Below are 14,381 nucleotides of genomic sequence, written 5' to 3'. Positions count from 1 at the left end.
AAATGGGTTGGGGGGTCAACTGAACCCCTCCTGGATTCACCCCTCCATCCACCTATTGAGTCCAAAATACCAGTTAAGGTTGCAGCTTCATGCCTATGAGAGGCTCCCGGTTGGGAAGCTCTATGGGAGACAGCCTAGACTCTCACAGCCTATCTGCATTTTGGAGGCATGTACAGGAGAAACACTTCTCTACTTCTCCACACCCAGACAGAGCATACATAGGAGCAGTGAAAAAAGGAGAAAAAAAAACACTTAGCCCTGTGCCATGAGGAGAAGGGTGGGAAAGAAGGACACAGCCCACTGGCATCAGCCACCTGGTCCCAAGGAATAAGCTGAGAAAGAAAGAAGGTCGCTTACATGTCCTCAGTTTGCAGTAACACACAGCTGATCTGGCAAGGCGCATGTCAATTAGAAATACAAATAAACAGAGTATTCATTCATTATTTTTAAGCCCTTCGGGCCAGGGATGCAGCCCCGCCTCCTCTGTCTGGCTGTCAGCAAATGCTTGTGTGCATGGGATCAAAGGCGTTGCAGGAAGAGTGAGCAAATTCCAACTAACCAATCTTTCAGTGGGATTAAAGCAGGGTAGTTGCTAAGATAAACAAAACAAGGCTGCGAAGGAGGTATCTCAGCATCTGTGGAGACAGCAGCATACACAGACATGTAAAAAGAAAGTTGGAACTGGTTACCAGAGGGATTATGCTTTTGAAAGGTGGCTCCAGGCGATTTGAAGCCTTGTAAGAGAAAGCCATGAAGCTGTGCTAAATTGCTCAGGGAGGTGGGAGCCGTTCTTCTCACTTTTGGACACAATTTAAGTGGAGGGGTGGGGAGTGGGAAGGGTTCCCTCTTCCTTTTTTTTTTTTTAAATATAACTGCTGAGTGGCCTTAGAGAAAGAGACATTTCTAGTCTCAATCTTATATATACACTTCCAGACAGTGATACCACAGAAACCACGGGGAGGGAAGCTTGTGAGTGGTGATGGAAAGAAAATATCAAGCAAATCTGAGATGAACAAGAACAGAAGTGGAGCTAGTGCTGAGCTAGGGCACTGGCAATGTGAATCAGAGCCTTCCTTCTCTACTTCGCTAGTTTGACAGAGAGGGTCTGAAAGGCATCACCATGTAAAGGTCGTGGGTGTCCATAAATCGTCACCTAAAGGCCATGGCTATCCTTAATTCTTGACGTAAGGTCTGGTAGAAGCTGGAGACTGAGGGAAGTCACTGAGTAGCACTTTGGAAGAATAGGCCTATAGTGGTTTGAGGCTATTATCTAGTAGAAAGCTCTCCAAATAATACATGCACAAAATTGTGTCAATACATGGCATTATTTGGCTGTCTAGGCAGTTTCCTCAGTCTGACAACTGAATCAGTCATGGAAACAGAACATCCTTTTAGCCCCTAAGGGTGGTCACCCTAATACAGGTTAACGTACACTGACGAGGCAACACAGGGAGGACTGGCATCCATATCTAGAATAGCTAGAAAGTTTCCAGGATGTCATTTTAGTCACCATGCTAAATATATCGTCAAGGGATGCAGTGAGCTGTCTATCAGTATCTGGCAAAATGCAAATGCAACTCTTCACAATTACACCTTATCATCCTGAATAGGAAAAAAAAAGAAAAGTTTGGAAGCTACAGGGTGGGAAAGTCTGGGAGCACAGCATAGCAAACCACATCCCACATTGCACATCTTCAGGAAAGGCACTTGAAAACAGCCCAGGATTGACAGGTAGCCCCATTCTGTTACTAGAGGAATAGACTGAGAATCCAAAATTTGGTGTTCCCTTCTCAATTCTGCCATTATTTTGGGCAAGTCAGCTCTCCTCTCCTCTCCTGCCCTCCCTTCCCCCCTCTTCTCTGTGCCTCATTTTCTTTTGTCCATTAGCTGTCTTATCTGTTTAGATTGTAAGCACTTTGGGGCTGGAAAAGCCACTCTTAATACATTCCCTACAGAACTGAGCAGAATGGTGGTTGTGCTCTTAGGTACAAGAGTAATATAAACAAGGATTGGACTGAACAGTCAAGAACAATATCCCTTGGTCCTTCTGATTTAAATTCAGCGGCCCTTTGAGAAGCAACATGGGGTGGGCAAGGGAGCCCATGGGAACCCTAAGATGTGAATTCAACCAGTCCCCTTGCACTGTCTCAATGCAGAGCTGATACCCCAACCGACTGATCGAGCAATGTGAGTTTGTATTCTAGTATTTGTCTTTCCTCTAGCACCGTGGAATACAAATGAAGCTCAGCCAACCTTCACTTTAAGGGGCAGGTATAAAGTGGGTGACACATCACCTCTGCAAATGCAGGATGAGCTCTTGTTTGATAAAAATAGCAATAACTGAGGATTCATTGGTTTTGAAATACAGTGACCCTTTGCAAGAAGAAACAGCTCAGAGAACATATTCTGTGTGCTAATTCCATGGTGTCAACTTTCCATTGCCCTAGCCCATGGAAACTGTCAAGGCAGATGTTGGAGGTGAAGTGCAAAGGAAGCTCCAGGAGGCAGAGGTATGGAGACATGCCCTTCTCAGTATGGTGCCCTTTGGTGGTCGCTCCTCTTGCTTAGTTCTCGCCACCAAATGCACAGAGGTAAAAAAGAAGCCCAACCCTTGTTTGCAGATAGGGAAAGGAAATTTCAATGGCATCCAAGGATCAAGCGGACCATAAATGCTCTTGTTGCGCTCAACAGCTCCTCCCCTACATGGAGTTGAAGGCCATTAGCAGGGCAGTGCCAAGAGGGTTTGAGCCAGTTTTAGGGATAAACAGAAGTTTAAGACTTTCCTTTGCACATCAAGACACTGTCTCCCTTTGGAAAAGTTCCTGTTTCTTGTTTACCAACCAAATCATTCCAAGACAACTGCAGCCCATTTCTCCCCACACCTGACCAGTGAAAACGTGTTTTCTTTCCACATTTTTCATGGCTGACACAGATCTTGGTCAGAGCAATTTCTCTTTGGAAGAGGCCACAATGTTCCTGTGGGAAGTGATAAGATCTCACTCTGCAACCATTAAAGAAACTCTAAGTGCTGACCAACTACTCCTCAAAGGCCAAGTGATCATTCTAGGCTTGTGCAATATCTTGCAGCAGATCAGGGAGGTTACCCACGGGTCGGCCAGCCTTGATTATGCAGCAAGCTCACCCTGGACCCTCAACAAAAAAAAATTCTCTAGACCAGCAGTTCCCAAACTCTGACAGATTGTGCACCACCAATTTAAAATAATACAACCTTAAGTACCACCAGCACATTTTTGTTGTATAAAGTAATTATAATAAATCTGTTAATATGTACCACTGACAGGTTGTCTGTGTACCACTGGTGGTACCCATACCACAGACTGGGAACCACTGCTCTAGACCAGGTGACTCATAAGAGACTTGTTAACAAAGCATTCTTTGGGGGTGAAGCAGGAACAGGGCAATGTATTCACTTGCCTTTATTATAATCAGATTCCTACTTAAGAGCAGTGGTTCTCAATCTTTTTGTACCGGGGTCCGTTTGTAAACATCAATGGCCAGTCCCGACCCAGTAAATAGTTAAAGTGGAAAACAGCCACCTGGCCCTGCCAGTGCCCCTCATTCCTGACCCCAACTGCAATTCTACCATTCTGCAAGGGAGAACCCATTGTTTCCCATGTTTTTCTCCTTTAAAAGATAACCCATTTTTAAAATGTTTTCACAAACCTTTCATAATTTTGTAACCCACTTTTGGGTCACGACCCATGGCTTGAGAAAAGTTGCTTTAGAGCATGGGATCATTTTGTAGACTGAGACCCTTCTGGTGGAAGGGGTTGCTCCTACTTATTGCTCAATGTTCTTTTGACCAATACTTGATCAATACTGAAACTATTCGAGGCGCCAAATGATTGGAAGTGTAGATAGCTCAGCAGACTGAGAAAGTATTCCAGACTCTTTCACTATGCAGCTGCTAGCCTCCTGTAGCCCAGAGTGGCAATGCCTTGGTTAACAGTATTGGGTCACAATTTTGTGAAATAAGCTAGGTATCTCAGGCAAGTTCTTAACAAACATGTCACAAAACCCATCACCCTATGAACTGCTCCTCTTCCTAGGAGTTACAGCAACATGACCAAATATTGAAAGAGAGAAAGAGAATTGACAGCACGTTCTACTGGAAATGGTGTCCCCCTACTAGGGGTAGGTTTGCAAAGAGGTATCTTCTGTTGCTAGCACCTCTGGTAAATCTACTCTATGAATCAAGACAATCATACATTCAAAGTGACCAAAGTCACTTTCAGAAAATGATGGTTCCCTTGAAAAAACACTGAGCTATACTGACAGCAGTCTTTCTCTGAGCATTTTATCCTCACCTGCTGGTCACCAGATCCCAGCAAAATAACGGGGAGGAGAATGCTAGGTTTTGGGGAACTCACCCTCTAAACTAGGCCTGCTTTGCTCCTGAACCTAGCCATAACAATGTTAGCCAAAGAAGAACAAGCAAGTTGTTTAATTTTTCTTCCTTTCTCTTTTTCTAAAACAAGTTTCAATTCACTATGAAGGATGATTTGCAATGCCAGAAGCCTACAGGGATTCTAATGAGTGTTCACAGGTGAGAAAGAATGTGGAAAGGGAATCAATCACTTTATTGCATTAATTTGAGTGGAAACATATTTAGAGTCAGAGGACTCAGGTCTTGGTTTCAGATTTTTCTTTCCTTGGAGTCACTTTCTGTGCTAGGGAAATAATCAAGTGCAGACAACAAACCCTCCCTGTTGTTCCTCCGAGTGGTGCTGAAAAATGGAAGTGTGGAAGGAGTGAACCATTTTCAACCCTGCTACAGAAACCTCACAGCACCTCAGATCTGGAAAACAGGTTTGCCCAGAAGAACAAGCAACATAAATTTGCTTCCAGATTAGACTCACATAGATACATGGGGCTACTCATATAAGTAACCACTTATGCACATAGGAAAAGGCTCTCCCTGCAAGACAAACTCTGCTATGAACTGAGGAAGCCCTTCTTATGCCTGGAGGCTCAGTTTGTCTTTTGTTTCCAGTTTCTGTGTGATATTCCTAAGCATCATTATTGCTGGGGCCCAGCTGACAGGCTTCCTCCTTAATTTAAAACACTTATGGTCCAACCCTATTACTGGTGAAGTCAATGGGAGTTTTGCCATTGGCTTAAATGGGATCAAAACCAGATTCTGCAATTTAGCATTGAAATGCCGTCTCCAGCTTCCGCTGAAGCCAACAGAAACACTCCCATTGTCTTAAATGGAAATTGGGTCAGGTCCAAACTAAGTAACTCAGTTTTACTATATAGGTCTATACTACATGGGTTTTTCTACAGTACGGTACCATTTCCCAAAGTATTAATAGTCACAGTGTCACTCTCAGAGGACATGACATAACTTGTGCTCTAGTGGGACAAGGTCTTTGAGGGTGACCACTTTTGGGTCAATCCAAAACCTGACATACGGAAACTTTCTTCGGAGTGAAGAGGTCTATGCACAGGATGCTAGAATACAGTTGTTCAAATGCAATGAATGAGCAATTCCTTATCTACTTTTCCATCTGTACATGCTTTTATTTTATTTTATTTTATTTCATTTTATTTATTTTTTGTATTTATTTGCTAATGCTCTTGGCGACTCAATGAATCCCAGCAACATCTGTTTGTAAGCAGGGTGCCACGGATGTGGTTAGATGCATCACAGCAACTTGTGGGAGTTATTAGTTTGTTTATTTGTCTGAAAGATGTAAAAAATAAAATAAAATAATGGCCTTTTACTTAGCATGAAGCTTTACATAAGTAAGGGAGTGTACCACATCATGAAGTGTGCAGAGATAACTGAATGGCTACTCTTATACAGACCTCTGTGTATGTGTACTCCCACAGTGGCTTTAAATGGTCCACATTAAAGACAAATAAGATTTGTACAGCTTTCTAGGGTCCTTGGTTGAGACTTGACATTTAAAGATGCAGAATTTATCTTCTATAGACAGCATCCCCCTAGTGCTGGGATGACAGAGGATGCTCAGTAACACTATTTATGAAATAATAACAAAAGGGTATTACCTAAAAGTCCTATGCATTTAAGCACTTTGTGACATAAGATCCTTAATGGGCTTGATAACGGTCCTACATTTTTTACAGTGCCTCCTGTTCTAAAGCATCCAAAAGCAGGAATTGCTCCTCAAACTGCAGCTTCACTGGGGTGGAATGGGGCAGCTATTTAACAGCTCAAGAGTTTGAAACAAAACTGAAAGAAAATTGCAATATCTAACTGAAACAGCAGTGGGATTTAAGGAGGGAGACTCATGGTTACCCAGAATGGGATTGTTCCCCAGGCCAGCGGGGCTACCTCTCTCTAATGTTTGTGAAAAGCGCGTGGATCTTAACTAGATTCAGGATCTCGGTTTTACAGCTCATCTCAAAGACCTAACAATTTTCATCCACCTCTCTCTGAATGCAGACCCGCTGGCAGCCCAGTAGAGGGAGAGCACCACCTGCCAGTATGCGATGGGGAGTGAGGATGCATGGGCAATACATATTCAACTGCATCAGCTGCCAGTTTATTACTTAGTGGAATAATATCCCATTTGTTTGCAAATTCATCTAAAGGGAGTTAGAAAGAAAATCAATGGACGTGTTTGCCTGGGAGTTTCTCCTGTACCAAGACATTGTTAGAGTAGTAACCAACAGAGCCATGAAGTGCTCTGACAGCTTCAACTCTGTCTGCTGTTAGTTATGGGCAAACATTACTCAGATCTGCCACAAAAGCCTGAGTACAATATCCACAGAGAGCTCACCAGGGCACCTTCAGTCTTATGTATGTGTCTGTACAATAGCTGCATAGTGCTGAGCATGCTGTCAGAGCTCAATAAATAACAATAATAAGGGCTTGCAATATTTATGCTGAACAAACCACACAGCTAGCTGGATCACGCTGAACGGAGCGCACGCACGTGGCCTGTCAGGGCAGAATGGGCTCTGTATAAGCTCCTTCAAGGAGAACTGAGCTACTGTAGAATTAACCTGGTTCTTGGAAAGACCTTGAAACTTGAAACTGTCTACGCATGGGTGCAGCCTGGGTAAAGGTAACTAAATGGAGGTGAAGTGCAGGGGGAGGAGGAAGGCATGGGTGGCACACAGGTGAGTGGGAAGGTGAGCCATGAGCATGGAGGAGTGTTTTTGTGTACCAGAATAGGATGCGCATGTGTGCAGAGAAAAATTGAATGCATGTGCCTGTGTGCAGCAGGATAAGCACATCAGAATAGGAAAGAGAGCGAGGGGACTCTGTGCATGTGTGTGTGTTACAGAGAGAAAGAAAAATGAGTGCATACACAGTGTGCATGCACACATCTGAGCAACAGCAGGGATGTGTGTGTGCACTGTGTGCACCCAGCTTCATTCCAAGTGTCTCTTGGCTGGGGCACATAATTAAGCTGCTTTCTGTAAGTGACTGGTGCCCTCTAGTGGTTTTAAAGAATGATGATTCTTGGGTCAAGAACTTCAAAGCTCAAGTATCTTGAAGCCCCTGAAGCTTTGAGCTTGGGTTGATCACAGTCCTGAGGTTTACAAAATCTTCAGAAGGGAAGGAGTGATTTACGACCATGCGCCTTGAGTCTGGGCAAGCTTGGCTTTGGTGACTTCACTGTGTGGGGCCTGCGTTTGTGAGCTGAAAGGGCCCCTTGTATGGATGCAATATGGGCCTCTGTGCATGCCTTGTGACTCTGTCAGTTTGTTATCCATGTGTGTGGAGGACATACAGCCGAGTCCCTGAAACTGAGGGTGGAAATGGGAATAAGCAGCACATGAAGATCCACAGCAAACTAATTGGAAGGAGGCAATGGTACAACAGGTACATCATCTCAGACTGACTTAGGAGTGCCTTGTTCAGGACTAGAAGTATGCCCTGGGGGGGTTCACATCCAGCCAAACAACTGAACTGTACTGCTAATGGGTCTGAGGACTTGCAGGCCAGATCCCAGTGACTAAACAATCCACATCATGAAATCCACCCCAGTGGGCACTTCCTCCTTGGCAGCCTCCACAGAGAGGGCAAGACTTAACCAGACCATAGAGAGGGACCCCTGCACAGTCCTGGGAACAGGCCTTTCTAGGGTCAAGAGCACAGTAAGCTTCAGGGTGTGCTTCAACCCTGTCTACTGTTAATTATGAACAAACATTACTCAGATATGCCATGAAAGCCTAAAGACAGTATCCACAGAGAGCTCACCAGGGCACCTACAGTCTTATGTATGTGCCTGTACAATACGAAGAGCAGCAGTGAGACCTTTCAGTGATGCTACCTGTGTGGTAGCTGTTGTGCAGCTGGAGGGCAACACTCCCGAAAGGGTCTGCTCAGCATTACAGTCACTGTTAAACTCAAAGGCAGCCAGACCTGACATGGTGATGTGTAGAGGCAGGAACAAATTGAGAAAGAAACCACGAGAGCAGACTTCCTGCAGAGAATCCACACTTCTCAATGATGTGGGCTGTGAAATGTCAGTAAAGCTTATCAGCAATTGTGTATTTGCTCTTAATTTCACAGACAAACTGGTTTCTGGCTACAGCACACAGGGCAGAGCCTAAGCACCTGCAGAGCACACCCCTGGGGGTCCACAACACCAAGATGTCCATAATGAAAGCAAGGCACAGTGATTTTACATTTTAGTGAGAACTCCCTCTTCCTGTGTTCTCAAGGCAGACAAGGGTCTGTGGGTAGATGCGATATCTTTAATAGACCAACTAAATAGTTGGAAGAATTGTTCTTTGCAAGCTTTCAGGCACAAACACCCTTCTTCAGGCATGGAGTCTGTGATTACAAGGGCACCAGATGCCCTTGGACCCATCCTAGAGAAAGCACCAGGAAGATGTCTGGGAGACAGAATCATGCCTCAGTCCTTGGGATGCTGGAGCCTGTTTTAAGCGAACAGCAGGCTCAGACAAAAGGACTAAATTTAGCCAGCTCTGGCAAACCATAAGCACAGCCCAAGAGCCTGTTCAGGCTGGGAAAAGCAGGGGAATGTTTTGCAACCACACAAATATAAGAGGCAAAAGTGCAGAAACTCCCTACTTCACCTTTACAAGGTGCTAGCTCTTTAGAGCCCTTTGAGGCCTGCACTGTAACCTTGCTGTGTGCAATCCCTTGCTGCATGCATCCCTTGCTGCCAGCATTGCACCTGGCTCATTAGGAGATGGATGGAAGCCCTGCGCTGTACAATCATAGATGGGACCCCATGCTCTCTCCAAGTGATTGCAGGTCTGTGCCCCCATCAAACTGAATGATGCTTCAAGGGCTCATCTCATGGGTCTGCAGCTCAAGGACCACTCTCTTTATCCTGGAAGGTCAATATTTCACCCACTCCTCCCCAACACGCATGCACATGTGTACAATAGATTTTCCATAGCATGTCCATAGTTCATTGCCATCAAATTCTGCCTGCTTGCACCACTGTAACAGTAGCTTCCCAGCTCTGAGTCTTTCCACCTAGCTGGGTCAATGTCACTTTGGATCTGGGCTTCTAGGTCTCTATGGCATGTACCTAGTAGCACTGGGTCTATACAGTCCAATTAACCTCATTTCGTCACTGTTTTGTTTTTTTTTTTCAATCATTTACAAATACTGCCTCCCCCACTCCCAACAGCACAAATTAAAAGCTCATTTCCTCATCTTTAAATCCTTATTCTGCATTGTTATTGATGTGCAATACAGATGAGTATAGTTGAAAGGGACTAGTCTTAGAAGCTTTTGCTGGCTGCTGTGGACACTTGTCAGCCTGCACTAGATGCTGATGTCCTTTGTGCATTCCCTGGATAGCACTGCACAGGGAGCCCGAGCTGCCTTTCCTATCCTCCCCTTACCTGAAAGGAACAAATTTCAGTGCTGTGAAGGGACTTTGGTCTCCTTGGCCTGCTCTGCCCTTAATGCTGCTACTGAGAGCATCATCACTGGGACCTGTCAGTGCCTGTCTTGTACCACGTGAATCCATTCTGTGCCAAGTCCCCAGCTCATTTCACATGGGCCACCAAAGCAACCATCCCGTGACAATGCATGACTAGGGCTGCATTCATTAATAGCCAAAGCCCCTTGGTCTACCAGCTCTTCCAGCCATGATGGTGTCAGGTCAGTCCATAAGTATAATGTTTTTGGCAAAGCTTATGGGCTTTTCCTTCCTTACTCATCTACCCATTGGCTGGAAGGAGTTTCCTCTGCTGCTATTCTGCAGGTAAACAAAAGATAGTCAGTCCTTTTCCCAATAACAAAGTCATTTCAGAGACTTTAGGAAAACACACAAAGAAAATTCACAATGGTCTTGCCAAGTCACGTTCAGACCTTCAACACCACCTCAGGGAAGGACTTCTGGCTACCACTAATTAGGCTGAAATGTGGGGGGGGGGGGGGGAGGTTAGGCAGTCACGTTAATGGCTGACTTGGGACCAAACATACCAGACAGACATGACCGAAGATAATGCCACCTCTCTGGGGAACGCGCATCCCCGAGGGTGCTGGTACTCTTCAGTAGATGTCCGCAGCATTTTACTGTCATCAGGGCACGGAGATGGAAGCTAGTAAGGACGCAATGGATCTCATTTCCCCTTGTGATTCAACTCAGGGCTTGTCTCTGCTCCCTAGAGAAGTGCACTGACTGACTACACTGCTGAGCTCCATTATTTTATGGTAACTCCCCCAATCAGAGGATGGTGCCGCAGATTCTGGTTCAGTCTTTGGCTTTGGAGCACAAATCTGCACACAATCCACGATCAGAGGTAGGTTTTTAGATCCTTGTGGCTGCATACTCACAAAGAAGAGAACCAATCTGTATGTCTCCATTAATAATCAAATGGTTAAGAGTCAGAAAATCTGGCTCCTATACCCATCTCTTCTATAGAGTGACTGCACAGTCATACTCAAGCCACAAAAATCATGGTATGCCTCAGTTCCCCATCTGTAAAATGGGGACCCTGTTAATGTAATATAGCAGATGTATTGCTTATATGTTACTAGATACCATTAGAACCTCTCCACTGAACCTCAAAGGTCCTGAATTACTAACTTATAAAGGAGACGAGGAGAGGCTCAGGGAACTGGACTTATTTAGTTTGGAGCAGAGAAGACGGGGTGGGGTAACAACCTTCAACTACCTGAACCAGGTTCCAAAGAGGATGGAGATGGACTGTTCTCAGTGGTGGCACATAATAGAACAAGGAACAACGGTCTCAAGATGCAACAAGGGAAGTTTAGGTAAGATATTAGGAAGAACTTTCTCACTAGGAGGGTAGTAAAACACTGGAACAGGTTACCCAGAGACATGGTGGAAACTCCATCTTTGACGGTTTTAAATACCTAGGTAGACAAAGATTTGGCTGGGATGATCTAGTTGGGGCTGGTCCTGCTTTGAGCAGAGGGTTGGATTAGATGTGACCTCCTGTGGTCCCTTCAAACCCTAATTTTCTATGATTTTATGATTCTCCATTAATTCAAGAACACAAATATATGTTACTGGAACAGAGAGACTTGAATATTTGCTAGAACAATGATCCTGAACCAGGATTCATGCCATCCTTTTAAGGATGCCACACAATATTAGTACTGTTTGGTATGCAAACACCTATACGATTCACAACATAAACCTAGATGTCTCAAATAGAAACCCATAGTGTCAAAAACATGTCTGACCTGTTGTGGTCCTTCTGAGTTCTTTGCAGCAGGAGAGCTGCTTTATTTGTTTCTGCAGTAAAAATAGACAAGCAAAAGCTAAGAGCTGGCATTTTTTGAGGGGAGCCTTGAGTCTAAAATAGTTTGAGAACCCACTGTGCTAAGGTCATGGGCTTCTGATCAGCTTTCTTTATTTGCAGGGTTTTTGACAGCAGCCCAAATATTCATTATTAGAAACTCTGAATATAAGGGGAGCTAGTCAGTTTGGGGTCTTCTAGTATCACAGCAATGGCAGCACTGTATACTTAACATGCATTGCTTAAAGATTTATCAGTGTCATGGTATTTGGCAGCCCCCAGACTGACAAGCCCCCATAATTTTCAAGTCAGGTCTGCTATTAGAGGCCTTACAAATGAAGGGGGCTAGTTGGTTTTGGGGTTGCTAAAACCGTGGCACCAATAACACTGTAAGCAATGCTTGCTAGGTACATACGTACCCTGCGCTGTCAGGGCTGCGGTGCCAACAGTTCAGAAATTGACCAGCTTCCCGAATTTCCAAGGTTTTTCTCCTCATATTTTGAGGCTTCTGTTACAGGGGGAGTCAGCCTTGTTTTTGGCAGGCAAGCCACAAATTAGCTCTGCATCCTCCCAAGTCCTACTCTGATCCCTTTTCCCTACCTGATCTGCTCTTCTGCTTTTTGCTCTATGCTCCCTGACCAACCTGTTGCTCTGCTTTCTGCTCCCTGCCCTGTGCTCCCTGCCTGATCTGATGCTCTGCTTTCTGCTCCCAGCCCTATCTGCTGCTGTGCTACCTGTCCCCTCCCCAGTCTGCCACAGGGCACACACACAGATGCTGCCTGTGCCACACGTGGCACCTATGGCACAGGTTGGCCACCCCTGTTCTGTTAGATGCTTTGAAAATAAAGGGAGATAGCAGCCATGAAACAGATTAGTCCTGCTCATTTCCGAAGCTCTAATGGCATCTCTTTGACAGCAGCTTCCCGTTCCCTGTTTCTGGCAGTTAAATCAAGGCCAATTAGTTACTAGGTAAAGAACTACCATTACAGGCAACATGCAATTATCCAAGTACAATGAAGTTATAACGCAGACAGCAGAGCTGAAATATGCTATGCACTTAAGCAGTGTATGCACTTAACCAACATGGTAAATTAAAATGCAGCAATACTAGATGATACAATGTGCAGGCAATATATAAGTAAGCTAATTATACACTTACCCAATATTATATAAGTGAAGTACATTGCATCTATAAAGCAGTCTGAGATCCTTGGATGGAAGGTGTGATGCATCTTAGAAATATAGGAACGTAACTGGAGGGCGCCTCCTTTTTTTGTCGGTAGGTAAGGAATCCCCCTGAGGTCACCACCTCAGTTGCTCACACACAACTATAGGCAACAATATCCAATATACCAAGAACAGCTTGTCTCATGATCAGGTCCTATCCATGTCAAATCCTACAAGCAAAGAAGGGCAGGCTGGGATGCAAACCCCTGCTTCCTCTTTTCTACCCTGGGGGTTGGTATTAAAGCAACTAAATGGGTTGCTGGCCTCCAAGAAGGGAAGCAGGCCTACTCGCAAATGCAGGCAAGACCTGGCTCTTCCTAAGCCCCAGCCTCATGATGCTGCCTAAACCACCCTTTATGCGCATCTCTGCAAAAAAGGACCTGGGGGTTACAGTGGACAATAAGCTGCATATGAACCAACAGCGTGCCCCAATTTTGGGGTTTTTTTAAGGAAAATGTGTTGTGTGTTCCAAGCCAAATCCGTTGGTCATTCAAGAACTGAATGTGGCCCTGCTACCGGCAAGCATCCTCCACCCCCTGGGGCTTCAGATGCTTTTAAATCCTTTGGCGGGCATCCTACGTGCAGGCCCAAGCCCAGAGGCCTGAGGTTTGGATGACTCCGAGTTTTGCTTGCCCTCCGCCATATGGCCGCAGAAGCAAGCTAGGGAGGAGTCTCTCATTTCCATAACGTGGGTGTAACGCCAAGATCTTCCCACTGGAAATGAAAGTGGGAGGTTACCTACACATTACCTCTGCAGGTACTACCCTGTGCCACAAAAGCGACTAGGAAAACCCCCATAGGGGTCCTGGTATTTCCCCTGCCGGGTAAGTAAATAGTACGAAGTATGCATGATATTAATCCAAAGCCAAGGCCTAGTTGCCAAGAAGGCTAACGGCCCACTGGGCTGCACGAGCACCAGCGTTGCCAGCGGGTCAAGGGCAATGATTCTTCCCCTCGATTCAGCACTGGCGAGGCCACATCTGGAGTCCAGTGTCCAGTTTTCGGCCACCGCTATGGAAAGGACACGCACAAATTAGGGAAGAGCCCAGCGAAGGGCAACCAAAACTGGTTCAGGGGGGCTGGGCAGACGTGACAGATGAGCCGAGGGGGCTGGGCTGATGTAGTCTGCAGAGGGGGACTGAACGGCAGCTTCAACGCCCTCCAGACAGCTTGAAACCTCGGAGAAACCCGTGGCTCCTGCGAGTAAGGTCACGGCCGCGACCGCCTCGGGAGACCCGCAGAGGACGGAGCCGGGCTGCTCTCCACCCAGCCATGCTCTCGAGCTGCAACAAGGGTGGAGGCTGGGTACCAGGAAAACCGGGGAGGGGAGCATCGGAGCAGGTTCCCCGGGCACGTTTAAGACAAAGCCGGGCTGCGAGCAGACAGGCGGCGATGGGGAGGTGCCTGCAGCATCCCCGGGCCGGACTACAGCTCCCAGCCTGCTGCGGGCGGGC

At 45.8% G+C, this 14,381-nt stretch overlaps 1 protein-coding gene across 1 annotated transcript in view; it reads right to left on the bottom strand.

The window, feature by feature from the left end:
- The window catches only part of ASTN2 (astrotactin 2), a 594,006-nt gene that overhangs the window by 163,167 nt on the left and 416,458 nt on the right, over positions 1–14,381 (bottom strand).

The sequence above is a fragment of the Alligator sinensis genome, unplaced genomic scaffold (assembly GCF_000455745.1).
Source record: "Alligator sinensis unplaced genomic scaffold, ASM45574v1 scaffold519_1, whole genome shotgun sequence".
In the NCBI taxonomy this organism is placed as follows: Eukaryota; Metazoa; Chordata; order Crocodylia; family Alligatoridae; genus Alligator; species Alligator sinensis.
The sequence above is the reverse complement of the archived record's forward strand: the minus strand, read 5'-3'. Positions and strand labels throughout refer to the sequence as shown.